General features: G+C 36.8%; 1 protein-coding gene and 12 non-coding genes across 13 annotated transcripts in view; 12 read left to right on the forward strand and 1 right to left on the reverse strand.

Annotated features, from left to right (window-relative positions):
* Window positions 1-12,410, reverse strand: part of LOC134857265 (serine dehydratase-like) — a 260,322-nt gene that overhangs the window by 163,436 nt on the left and 84,476 nt on the right. The gene's annotated exons all lie outside the window — the stretch shown is intronic.
* On the forward strand, window positions 169-240 carry Trnae-cuc (transfer RNA glutamic acid (anticodon CUC)). The gene has a single exon. It is a non-coding gene; the product is annotated as a tRNA-Glu (tRNA).
* On the forward strand, window positions 461-532 carry Trnae-cuc (transfer RNA glutamic acid (anticodon CUC)). Its single transcript has one exon. It is a non-coding gene; the product is annotated as a tRNA-Glu (tRNA).
* On the forward strand, window positions 754-825 carry Trnae-cuc (transfer RNA glutamic acid (anticodon CUC)). The gene has a single exon. It is a non-coding gene; the product is annotated as a tRNA-Glu (tRNA).
* Window positions 1,340-1,411, forward strand: Trnae-cuc (transfer RNA glutamic acid (anticodon CUC)). The gene has a single exon. It is a non-coding gene; the product is annotated as a tRNA-Glu (tRNA).
* On the forward strand, window positions 1,632-1,703 carry Trnae-cuc (transfer RNA glutamic acid (anticodon CUC)). The gene has a single exon. It is a non-coding gene; the product is annotated as a tRNA-Glu (tRNA).
* Trnae-cuc (transfer RNA glutamic acid (anticodon CUC)) lies at window positions 2,511-2,582 on the forward strand. Its single transcript has one exon. It is a non-coding gene; the product is annotated as a tRNA-Glu (tRNA).
* Window positions 2,803-2,874, forward strand: Trnae-cuc (transfer RNA glutamic acid (anticodon CUC)). The gene has a single exon. It is a non-coding gene; the product is annotated as a tRNA-Glu (tRNA).
* Window positions 3,097-3,168, forward strand: Trnae-cuc (transfer RNA glutamic acid (anticodon CUC)). The gene has a single exon. It is a non-coding gene; the product is annotated as a tRNA-Glu (tRNA).
* Window positions 3,683-3,754, forward strand: Trnae-cuc (transfer RNA glutamic acid (anticodon CUC)). Its single transcript has one exon. It is a non-coding gene; the product is annotated as a tRNA-Glu (tRNA).
* On the forward strand, window positions 11,326-11,397 carry Trnae-cuc (transfer RNA glutamic acid (anticodon CUC)). Its single transcript has one exon. It is a non-coding gene; the product is annotated as a tRNA-Glu (tRNA).
* Window positions 11,919-11,990, forward strand: Trnae-cuc (transfer RNA glutamic acid (anticodon CUC)). Its single transcript has one exon. It is a non-coding gene; the product is annotated as a tRNA-Glu (tRNA).
* Trnae-cuc (transfer RNA glutamic acid (anticodon CUC)) lies at window positions 12,216-12,287 on the forward strand. Its single transcript has one exon. It is a non-coding gene; the product is annotated as a tRNA-Glu (tRNA).

Consider the following 12,410-nt stretch of genomic DNA (forward strand, 5'->3'; position numbering starts at 1 on the left):
GAGCTCTTTGAGAGTTTTTTGAAGTTGTATAGGATACAAGAACTTAAAATGTTGCAAAACTTCTTGGATCGATCAGAGCAGAAAACTTGTGCGTGTTTATCTTCAAATAGAAAAATCGTGCCATTAAGGCGCTCACTTAATTCAAAAAAAATTCAGCTAACATTGACATCCCAGTTGGTCTAGCGGTCAGGATTTGTGGCTCTCACCCACAAGTCCCGGGTTCGACTCCCGGACTGGGAAATCTATTCACTTTTCAATTGATTTTTGCTTCCTATTAACTATTACGCTCAATTGAGTTCATTAAGATTTTTGTGAAGTTGTATAGGATAGAAGAACTCAAAATGTTGCAAAACTTCTTGAATCGATCAGAGCAGAAAACTTGTGCGTGTTTATCTTCAAATAGAAAAACGTGCCATTAAGCCGCTCACTGTATTCCAAAAAAATTCAGCTAACATTGACATCCCAGTTGGTCTAGCGGTCAGGACTTCTGGCTCTCCCCCACAAGGCCCGGGTTCGACTCCCGGACTGGGAAATCTATTCATTTTTCAATTGATTTTTTCTTCCTATTAACTATTACGCTCAATTGAGTTCATTAAGATTTTTGTGAAGTTGTATAGGATACAAGAACTGAAAGTATTGCAAAACTTCTTGGATCGATCAGAGCAGAAAACTTGTGCGTGTTTATCTTCAAATAGAAAAACGTGCCATTAAGGCGCTCACTGTAATCCAAAAAAAATACAGATAACATAAATATCCCAGTTGGTCTAGCGGTCAAGATTTGTGGCTCTCACCCACAAGGCCCGGATTCGACTCCCGGGCTGGGAAAACTATTAATTTTTCAATTGATTTTTCCTTCCTGTTAAGTATTACGCTCAATTGAGTTCTTTAAGATTTCTTTGAAGTTGTATAGGTTACAAAAACCTAAATTGCTGAAAAACTTCATGAATCGTTCAGGGCAGAAAACTTGTGCGTGTTTATCTTCAAACAGAAGAACGTGCCACTTAGGCGCTCACTGTATTCGAAAAAAATCACATTTAACCTTGATATTGCAGTTGGTCTAGCGGTTAGGATCTGTGGCTTCACTAACAAGACACGGGTTGGACTCCCGGAATGGAAAATATATTTAAAAAAATAAATTAATTTTTTTTCCTGTCAGCTATTACGCTCAATTGAGCTCTTTGAGAGTTTTTTGAAGTTGTATAGGATACAAGAACTTAAAATGTTGCAAAACTTCTTGGATCGATCAGAGCAGAAAACTTGTGCGTGTTTATCTTCAAATAGAAAAAACGTGCCATTAAGGCGCTCACTTAATTCGAAAAAAATTCAGCTAACATTGACATCCCAGTTGGTCTAGCGGTCAGGATTTGTGGCTCTCACCCACAAGGCCCGGGTTCGACTCCCGGACTGGGAAATCTATTCACTTTTCAATTGATTTTTGCTTCCTATTAACTATTACGCTCAATTGAGTTCATTAAGATTTTTGTGAAGTTGTATAGGATAGAAGAACTCAAAATGTTGCAAAACTTCTTGAATCGATCAGAGCAGAAAACTTGTGCGTGTTTATCTTCAAATAGAAAAACGTGCCATTAAGCCGCTCACTGTATTCCAAAAAAATTCAGCTAACATTGACATCCCAGTTGGTCTAGCGGTCAGGACTTCTGGCTCTCCCCCACAAGGCCCGGGTTCGACTCCCGGACTGGGAAATCTATTCATTTTTCAATTGATTTTTTCTTTCTATTAACTATTACGCTCAATTGAGTTCATTAAGATTTTTGTGAAGTTGTATAGGATACAAGAACTGAAAGTATTGCAAAACTTCTTGGATCGATCAGAGCAGAAAACTTGTGCGTGTTTATCTTCAAATAGAAAAACGTGCCATTAAGGCGCTCACTGTAATCCAAAAAAAATACAGATAACATAAATATCCCAGTTGGTCTAGCGGTCAAGATTTGTGGCTCTCACCCACAAGGCCCGGATTCGACTCCCGGCCTTGGAAAACTATTAATTTTTCAATTGATTTTTCCTTCCTGTTAAGTATTACGCTCAATTGATTTCTTTAAGATTTCTTTGAAGTTGTATAGGTTACAAAAACCTAAATTGCTGAAAAACTTCATGAATCGTTCAGGGCAGAAAACTTGTGCGTGTTTATCTTCAAACAGAAGAACGTGCCACTTAGGCGCTCACTGTATTCGAAAAAAATCACATTTAACCTTGATATTGCAGTTGGTCTAGCGGTTAGGATCTGTGGCTTCACTAACAAGACACGGGTTGGACTCCCGGAATGGAAAATATATTTAAAAAAATAAATTAATTTTTTTTCCTATCAGCTATTACGCTCAATTGAGCTCTTTGAGAGTTTTTTGAAGTTGTATAGGATACAAGAACTTAAAATGTTGCAAAACTTCTTGGATCGATCAGAGCAGAAAACTTGTGCGTGTTTATCTTCAAATAGAAAAAACGTGCCATTAAGGCGCTCACTTAATTCGAAAAAAATTCAGCTAACATTGACATCCCAGTTGGTCTAGCGGTCAGGATTTGTGGCTCTCACCCACAAGGCCCGGGTTCGACTCCCGGACTGGGAAATCTATTCATTTTTCAATTGATTTTTGCTTCCTATTAACTATTACGCTCAATTGAGTTCACTAAGATTTTTGTGAAGTTGTATAGGATACAAGAACTCAAAATGTTGCAAAACTTCTTGAATCGATCAGAGCAGAAAACTTGTGCGTGTTTATCTTCAAATAGAAAAACGTGCCATTAAGCCGCTCACGATATTCCAAAAAAATTCAGCTAACATTTACATCCCAGTTGGTCTAGCGGTCAGGATTTGTGGCTCTCACCCAGAAGGCCCGGGTTCGCCTCCCGGACTGGGAAATCTATTCATTTTTCAATTGATTTTTTCTTCCTATTAACTATTACGCTCAATTGAGTTCATTAAGATTTTTGTGAAGTTGTATAGGATACAAGAACTGAAAGTATTGCAAAACTTCTTGGATCGATCAGAGCAGAAAACTTGTGCGTGTTTATCTTCAAATAGAAAAACGTGCCATTAAGGCGCTCACTGTAATCCAAAAAAAAGTACAGATAACATTAATATCCCAGTTGGTCTAGCGGTCAAGATTTGAGGCTCTCACCCACAAGGCCCGGGTTCGACTCCCGGACTGGTAAAACTATTAATTTTTCAATTGATATTTTCTTCCTGTTAACTATTACGCTCAATTGAGTTCTTTAAGATTTCTTTGAAGTTGTATAGAATACAAGAACCTAAATTGCTGAAAACTTCATGAATCGTTCAGGGCAGAAAACTTGTGCGTGTTTATCTTCAAACAGAAGAACGTGCCAATTGGGCGCTCACTCTTTTCGAAAAAAATCACATTTAACCATGATATTGCACTTGGTCTAGCGGTTAGGATCTGTGGATTCACTATCAAGACACGGGTTCGACTCCCGGAATGGGTAATCTATTAAAAAAATTAAAATTAATTTTTTCTTACTATTAACTATTACGCTCAATTGAGTTCATTAAGATTTTTGTGAAATTGTATAGGATACAAGAAGTGAAAATGTTGCAAAACTTCTTGGATCGATCAGAGCAGAAAACGTGTGCGTGTTTATCTTCAAATAGAATAACGTGCCATTAAGGCGCTCACTGTATTCCAAAAAAATACAGATAACATTAATATCCCAGTTGGTCTAGCGGTCAGGATTTGTGGCTCTCACCCACAAGGCCCGGGTTCAAATCCCGGACTAGGAAATCTATTAATTTTTCAATTGATTTTTTCTTCCTGTTAACTATTACGCTCAATTGAGTTCTTTAAAGTTGTATAGGTTCCAAGAACCTAAATTGCTGAAAAACTTCATGAATTGTTAAGGGCAGAAAACTTGTGTGTGTTTATCTTCAAACAGAGAAACGTGCCAATTGGGCGCTCACTCTTTTCGAAAAAAAATCACATTTAACCTTGATATTGCACTTGGTCTAGCGGTTAGGATCTGTGGATTCGCTAACAAGACACGGGTTCGACTCCCGGAATAGGAAATCTATAAAAAAAAATTAAAATTAATTTATTTTTCCTATTAGCTATTACGCTCAATTGTGCTCTTTGAGAGTTCTTTGAAGTTGTATTGGATACAAGAATTTAAAATGTTGCAAAACTTCTTGGATCGATCAGAGCAGAAAACTTGTGCGTCTTTGCCTTCGAAAAGAAAGCGTGCCAATTAGGCGTTCATTTTATGGTGACAATATTACACCTAACCTTCATGTCCCAGTTGGTCTAGCAGTTAGGATTTGTGGATTTCACCCACAAGACCCGGGTTAGACTCCCGGAATGGGAAATCTATGAAAAAAATTAAAATTGATTTCTTTTTCCTAATAACTATTACGCTCAATTGAGCTCTTTGAGAGTTCTTTGAAGTTGTATTGGATACAAGAATTTAAAATGTTGCAAAACTTCTTGGATCGATCAGAGCAGAAAACTTGTGCGTCTTTGCCTTCGAAAAGAAAAACGTGCCAATTAGGCGTTCATTTTATGGTGACAATATTACACCTAACTTTCATATCCCAGTTGGTCTAGCGGTCAGGATTTGTAGCTCTCATCCACAAGGACCGCGTTCGGCTCCCGGACTGGGAAATCTAATAATTTTTCAATTGATTTTTTCTTCCTATTAACTGTTACGCTCAATTGAGTTCTTTAAGATGTCTTTGTAAATGTATAGGTTACAAGAACTTAAATTGTTGAAAAACTTATTGAATCGATCAGGGCAGAAACCTTGTGCGTGCTTATCTTCAAACAGAAAAACGGGCCAATTAGGCGCTCACTGTATTCGAAAAAAAATCACATTTAACCTTGATATTGCAGTTGGTCTAGCGGTTAGGATTTGTGGCTATACTAACAAGACACGGGTTCGACTCCCGGAATGGGAAGTCTATAAAAAAAGTTAAAATTAATTTCTTTTTCCTATTAGCTATTACGCTCAATTGAGTTCTTTGAGAGTTCTTCGAAGTTGTATAGGATACAAGAACTTAAAATGTTGCAAAAGTTCTTGGATTGATCAGAGCAGAAAACTTGTGCGTCTTTGCCTTCGAAAAGAAAAACGTGCCAATTAGGCGTTCATTTTATGGTGACAATATTACACCTAACTTTCATATCCCAGTTGGTCTAGCGGTCAGGATTTGTAGCTCTCATCCACAAGGACCGCGTTCGGCTCCCGGACTGGGAAATCTATTAATTTTTCAATTGATTTTTTCTTCCTATTAACTGTTACGCTCAATTGAGTTCTTTAAGATGTCTTTGTAAATGTATAGGTTACAAGAACTTAAATTGTTGAAAAACTTCTTGAATCGATCAGGGCAGAAACCTTGTGCGTGCTTATCTTCAAACAGAAAAACGGGCCAATTAGGCGCTCACTGTATTCGAAAAAAAATCACATTTAACCTTGATATTGCAGTTGGTCTAGCGGTTAGGATTTGTGGCTATACTAACAAGACACGGGTTCGACTCCCGGAATGGGAAGTCTATAAAAAAAGTTAAAATTAATTTCTTTTTCCTATTAGCTATTACGCTCAATTGAGTTCTTTGAGAGTTCTTCGAAGTTGTATAGGATACAAGAACTTAAAATGTTGCAAAAGTTCTTGGATTGATCAGAGCAGAAAACTTGTGCGTGTTTATCTTCAAATAGAAAAACGTGCCATTAAGGCAATCACTTTATTCGAAAAAAAAACAGATAACATTAATATCCCAGTTGGTCTAGCGTTCAGGATTTGTGGCTTTCACCCAAAAGGCCCGGGTTCGGCTCCATGACTGGGAAATCTATTAATTTTTGAAATGATTTTTTTTTCCTATTAACTATTACGCTCAATTGAGTTCTTTAAGATTTCTTTAAAGTTGTATAGGTTACAAGAAGCTAAATTGCTGAAAAACTTCATGAATCGTTAAGGGCAGAAAACTTGTGTGTGTTTATCTTCAAACAGAAAAACGTGCCAATTAGGCGCTCACTGAATTCGAAAAAAAATCATATTTAACCTTGATATTGCACTTGGTCTAGCGGTAAGGATCTGTGGCTTCACTAACAAGACACGGGTTCGACTCCCGGAATGGGAAATCTAAAAAAAAAATTAAAATTATTTTCTTTTTCCTATTAGCTATTACGCTCAATTGAGCTCTTTGAGAGTTCTTTGAAGTTGTATAGGATACAAGAACTTAAAAAGTTGCAAAACTTCTTGGATCGATCAGAGCAGAAAACTTGTGCGTGTTTATCTTCAAACAGAAAAAATGTGTCAATTAGGTGCTCACGTATTGAAAAAAAATCACAATTTACCTTGATATTGCAGTTGAACTAGCGGTTAGGATTAGTGGCTTTACTAACAAGACACGGGTTCGACTCCCGGAATGGGAAGTCTATAAAAAAAGTTAAAATTAATTTCTTTTTCCTATTAGCTATTACGCTCAATTGAGTTCTTTGAGAGTTCTTTGAAGTTGTATAGGATACAAGAACTTAAAATGTTGCAAAACTTCTTGGATCGATCAGAGCAGAAAACTTGTGCGTCTTTGCCTTCGAAAAGAAAAACATGCCAATTAGGCGTTCATTTTATGGTGACAAAATTACACCTAACCTTCATATCCCAGTTGGTCTAGCGGTCAGGATTTGTAGCTCTCATCCACAAGGATCGCGTTCGACTCCCGGACTGGGAAATCTATTAATTTTTCAATTCATTTTTTTTCCTATTAACTGTTACGCTCAATTGAGTTCTTTAAGATCTCTTTGAAGTTGTATAGGTTACAAGAACTTAAATTGTTGAAAAACTTCATGAATCGATCAGGGCAGAAACCTTGTGCGTGCTTATCTTCAAACAGAAAAACGGGCCAATTAGGCGCTCACTGTATTCGAAAAAAAATCACATTTAACCTTGATATTGCAGTTGGTCTAGCGGTTAGGATTTGCGGCTATACTAACAAGACACGGTTCGACTCCCGGAATGGGAAGTCTATAAAAAAGTTAAAATTAATTACTTTTTCCTATTAGCTATTACGCTCAATTGAGTTCTTTGAGAGTTCTTTGAAGTTGTATTGGATACAAGAGTTTAAAATGTTGCAAAACTTCTTGGATCGATCAGAGCAGAAAACTTATGCGTCTTTGCCTTCGAAAAGAAAAACAAGCCAATTAGGCGTTCATTTTATGGGGACAAAATTACACCTAACCTTCATGTCCCAGTTGGTCTAGCAGTTAGGATTTGTGGATTTCGCCCACAAGACCCGGGTTAGACTCCCGGTATGGGAAATCTATGAAAAAATTAACATTGATTTCTTTTTCCTAATAACTATTACGCTCAATTGAGCTCTTTGAGAGTTCTTTGAAGTTGTATTGGATACAAGAATTTAAAATGTTGCAAAACTTCTTGGATCGATCAGAGCAGAAAACTTGTGCGTCTTTGCCTTCGAAAAGAAAAACGTGACAATTAAGCGTTCATGTTATGGTGACAAAATTACACCTAACCTTCATATCCCAGTTGGTCTAGCGGTCAGGATTTGTAGCTCTCATCCACAAGGACCGCGTTCAACTCCCGGACTGGGAAATCTATTAATTTTTCAATTGATTTTTTCTTCCTATTAACTGTTACGCTCAATTGAGTTCTTTAAGATCTCTTTGAAGTTGTATAGGTTACAAGAACTTAAATTGTTGAAAAACTTCATGAATCGATCAGGGCAGAAACCTTGTGCGTGCTTATCTTCAAACAGAAAAACGGGCCAATTAGGCGCTCACTGTATTCGAAAAAAATCACATTTAACCTAGATATTGCAGTTGGTCTAGCGGTTAGGATTTGTGGCTATACTAACAAGACACGGGTTCGACTCCCGGAATGGGAAGTCTATAAAAAAGTTAACATTAATTTCTTTTTCCTATTAGCTATTACGCTCAATTGAGTTCTTTTGAGAGTTCTTTGAAGTTGTATAGGATACAAGAACTTAAAATGTTGCAAAAAATCTTGGATTGATCAGAGCAGAAAACTTGTGCGTGTTTATCTTCAAATAGAAAAACGTGCCATTACGGCAATCACTTTATTCGAAAAAAAAACAGATAAAATTATTATCACAGTTGGTCTAGCGTTCAGGATTTGTGGCTTTCACCCACAAGGACCGGGTTCGGCTCCATGACTGGGAAATCTATTAATTTTTCAAATGATTTTTTTCCTATTAACTATTACGCTCAATTGAGTTCTTTAAGATTTCTTTGAAGTTGTATAGGTTACAAGAACTTAAATTGCTGAAAAACTTCATGAATCGTTCAGGGCAGAAAACTTGTGCGTGTTTGTTTTCAAATAGAGAAACGTGCCATTAAGGCGCTCACTGTATTCGAAAAAAAATCACATTTAAACTTGCTATTGCAGTTGGTCTAGCGGTTAGGATCTGTGGCTTCACTAACAAGACACGGGTTCGACTCCCGGAATGGGAAATCTACAAAAAAAAATTAAAATATTTTCTTTTTCCTATTAGCTATTACGCTCAATTGAGCTCTTTGAGAGTTCTTTGAAGTTGTATAGGATACAAGAACTTAAATTGCTGAAAAACTTCATGAATCGTTAAGGGCAGAAAACTTGTGTGTGTTTATCTTCAAACAGAAAAACGTGCCAATTAGGCGCTCACTGAATTCGAAAAAAATCATATTTAACCTTGATATTGCACTTGGTCTAGCGGTTAGGATCTGTGGCTTCACTAACAAGACACGGGTTCGACTCCCGGAATGGGAAATCTAAAAAAAAAAATTAAAATTATTTTCTTTTTCCTATTAGCTATTACGCTCAATTGAGCTCTTTGAGAGTTCTTTGAAATTGTATAGGATACAAGAACTTAAAAAGTTGCAAAACTTCTTGGATCGATCAGAGCAGAAAACTTGTGCGTGTTTATCTTCAAACAGAAAAAATGTGTCAATTGGGTGCTCACGTATTGAAAAAAAAAATCACAATTTACCTTGATATTGCAGTTGAACTAGCGGTTAGGATTAGTGGCTTTACTAACAAGACACGGGTTCGACTCCCGGAATGGGAAGTCTATAAAAAAGTTAAAATTAATTTCTTTTTCCTATTAGCTATTACGCTCAATTGAGTTCTTTGAGAGTTCTTTGAAGTTGTATAGGATACAAGAACTTAAAATGTTGCAAACTTCTTGGATCGATCAGAGCAGAAAACTTGTGCGTCTTTGCCTTCGAAAAGAAAAACATGCCAATTAGGCGTTCATTTTATGGTGACAAAATTACACCTAACCTTCATATCCCAGTTGGTCTAGCGGTCAGGATTTGTAGCTCTCATCCACAAGGACCGCGTTCGACTCCCGGACTGGGAAATCTATTAATTTTTCAATTCATTTTTTTTCCTATTAACTGTTACGCTCAATTGAATTCTTTAAGATCTCTTTGAAGTTGTATAGGTTACAAGAACTTAAATTGTTGAAAAACTTCATGAATCGATCAGGGCAGAAACCTTGTGCGTGCTTATCTTCAAACAGAAAAACGGGCCAATTAAGCGCTCACTGTATTCGAAAAAAATCACATTTAACCTTGATATTGCAGTTGGTCTAGCGGTTAGGATTTGCGGCTATACTAACAAGACACGGGTTCGACTCCCGGAATGGTAAGTCTATAAAAAAGTTAAAATTAATTACTTTTTCCTATTAGCTATTACGCTCAATTGAGTTCTTTGAGAGTTCTTTGAAGTTGTATTGGATACAAGAATTTAAAATGTTGCAAAACTTCTTGGATCGATCAGAGCAGAAAACTTATGCGTCTTTGCCTTCGAAAAGAAAAACAAGCCAATTAGGCGTTCATTTTATGGGGAGAAAATTACACCTAACCTTCATGTCCCAGTTGGTCTAGCAGTTAGGATTTGTGGATTTCGCCCACAAGACCCGGGTTAGACTCCCGGAATGGGAAATCTATGAAAAAATTAACATTGATTTCTTTTTCCCAATAACTATTACGCTCAATTGAGCTCTTTGAGAGTTCTTTGAAGTTGTATTGGATACAAGAATTTAAAATGTTGCAAAACTTCTTGGATCGATCAGAGCAGAAAACTTGTGCGTCTTTGCCTTCGAAAAGAAAAACGTGCCAATTAGGCGTTCATTTTATGATGACAAAATTACACCTAACTTTCATATCCCAGTTGGTCTAGCGGTCAGGATTTGTAGCTCTCATCCACAAGGACCGCGTTCAACTCCCGGACTGGGGGGAAATCTATTAATTTTTCAATTGATTTTTTCTTCCTATTAACTGTTACGCTCAATTGAGTTCTTTAAGATCTCTTTGAAGTTGTATAGGTTACAAGAACTTAAATTGTTGAAAAACTTCATGAATCGATCAGGGCAGAAACCTTGTGCGTGCTTATCTTCAAACAGAAAAACGGGCCAATTAGTCGCTCACTGTATTCGAAAAAAATCACATTTAACCTAGATATTGCAGTTGGTCTAGCGGTTAGGATTTGTGGCTATACTAACAAGACACGGGTTCGACTCCCGGAATGGGAAGTCTATAAAAAAAAGTTAACATTAATTTCTTTTTCCTATTAGCTATTACGCTCAATTGAGTTCTTTTGAGAGTTCTTTGAAGTTGTATAGGATACAAGAACTTAAAATGTTGCAAAAAATCTTGGATTGATCAGAGCAGAAAACTTGTGCGTGTTTATCTTCAAAAAGAAAAACGTGCCATTACGGCAATCACTTTATTCGAAAAAAAAAACAGATAAAATTATTATCCCAGTTGGTCTAGCGTTCAGGATTTGTGGCTTTCACCCACAAGGACCGGGTTCGGCTCCATGACTGGGAAATCTATTAATTTTTCAAATGATTTTTTTCCTATTAACTATTACGCTCAATTGAGTTCTTTAAGGTTTCTTTGAAGTTGTATAGGTTACAAGAACTTAAATTGCTGAAAAAATTCATGAATCGTTCAGGGCAGAAAACTTGTGCGTGTTTGTTTTCAAATAGAGAAACGTGCCATTAAGGCGCTCACTGTATTCGAAAAAAAATCACATTTAAACTTGCTATTGCAGTTGGTCTAGCGGTTAGGATCTGTGGCTTCACTAACAAGACACGGGTTCGACTCCCGGAATGGGAAATCTACAAAAAAAAATTAAAATATTTTCTTTTTCCTATTAGCTATTACGCTCAATTGAGCTCTTTGAGAGTTCTTTGAAGTTGTATAGGATACAAGAACTTAAAATGTTGCAAAACTTCTTGGATCGATCAGAGCAGAAAACTTGTGCGTGTTTATCTTCAAATAGAAAAACGTGCCATTAAGGCGCTCACTGTAATCCAAAAAAAAACACAGATAACAATAACATCCCAGTTGGTCTAGCGGTCAGGATTTGTGGCTCTCACCCACAAGACCCGGGTTCGACTCCCGGACTGTGAAATCTATCAAGTTTTCAATTGATTTTTTCTTCCTGTTAACTATTACGCTCGATTGAGTTCTTTAAGATTTCTTTGAAGTTGTATAGGTTACAAGAACCTAAATTGCTGAAAAACTTCATGAATCGTTCAGGGCAGAAAACTTGTGCGTGTTTATCTTCAAACAGAAAAACGTGCCAATTAGGCGCTCACCGTATTCGAAAAAAAATCACATTTAACCTTGATATTGCACTTGGTTTAGCGGTTAGGATCTGTGGCTTCACTAACAAGACACGGGTTCGACTCACGGAATGGGAAATCTATAAAAAAAAACTAAAATTAATTTCTTTTTCCTATTAGCTATTACGCTCAATTGAACTCTTTGAGAGTTCTTTGAAGTTGTATAGGATACAAGAACTTACAATGTTGCAAAACTTCTTGGATCGATCCGAGCAGAAAACTTGTGCGTGTTTATCTTCAAATAGAAAAAACGTGCCATTAGGGCGCTCACATAATTCGAAAAAAAAAATACAGCAAACTTTGACATCCCAGTTGGTCTAGAGTTCAGGATTTGTGGCTCTCACCCACAAGGACCGGGTTCGACTCCCGGACTGGGAAATCTATTCATTTTTCAATTGATTTTTTCTTCCTATTTACTTTTACTTTCAATTGAGTCCATTAAGATTTTTGTGAAGTTGTATAGGATACAAGAACTCAAAATGTTGCAAAACTTCTTGGATCGATCAAAGCAGAAAACTTGTGCAAGTTTATCTTCAAATAGTAAAAAAAAGTGCCATTAAGGCGTTCACTGTATTCCAAAAAAAAATACAGCTAACATTAATATCCCAGTTGGTCTAGCGGTCAGGATTTGTGGCTCTCACCCACAAGGCCCGGGTTCGACTCTCGGACTAGGAAATCTATTAATTTTTCAATTGAATTTTTCTTCCTGTTAACTATTACGCTCAATTGAGTTCTTTAAGATTTCTTTGAAGTTGTATAGGTTACAAGAACCTAAATTGCTGAAAAATTTCACGAATC

This window comes from Symsagittifera roscoffensis, chromosome 1 (assembly GCF_963678635.1).
Source record: "Symsagittifera roscoffensis chromosome 1, txSymRosc1.1, whole genome shotgun sequence".
In the NCBI taxonomy this organism is placed as follows: domain Eukaryota; kingdom Metazoa; phylum Xenacoelomorpha; order Acoela; family Convolutidae; genus Symsagittifera; species Symsagittifera roscoffensis.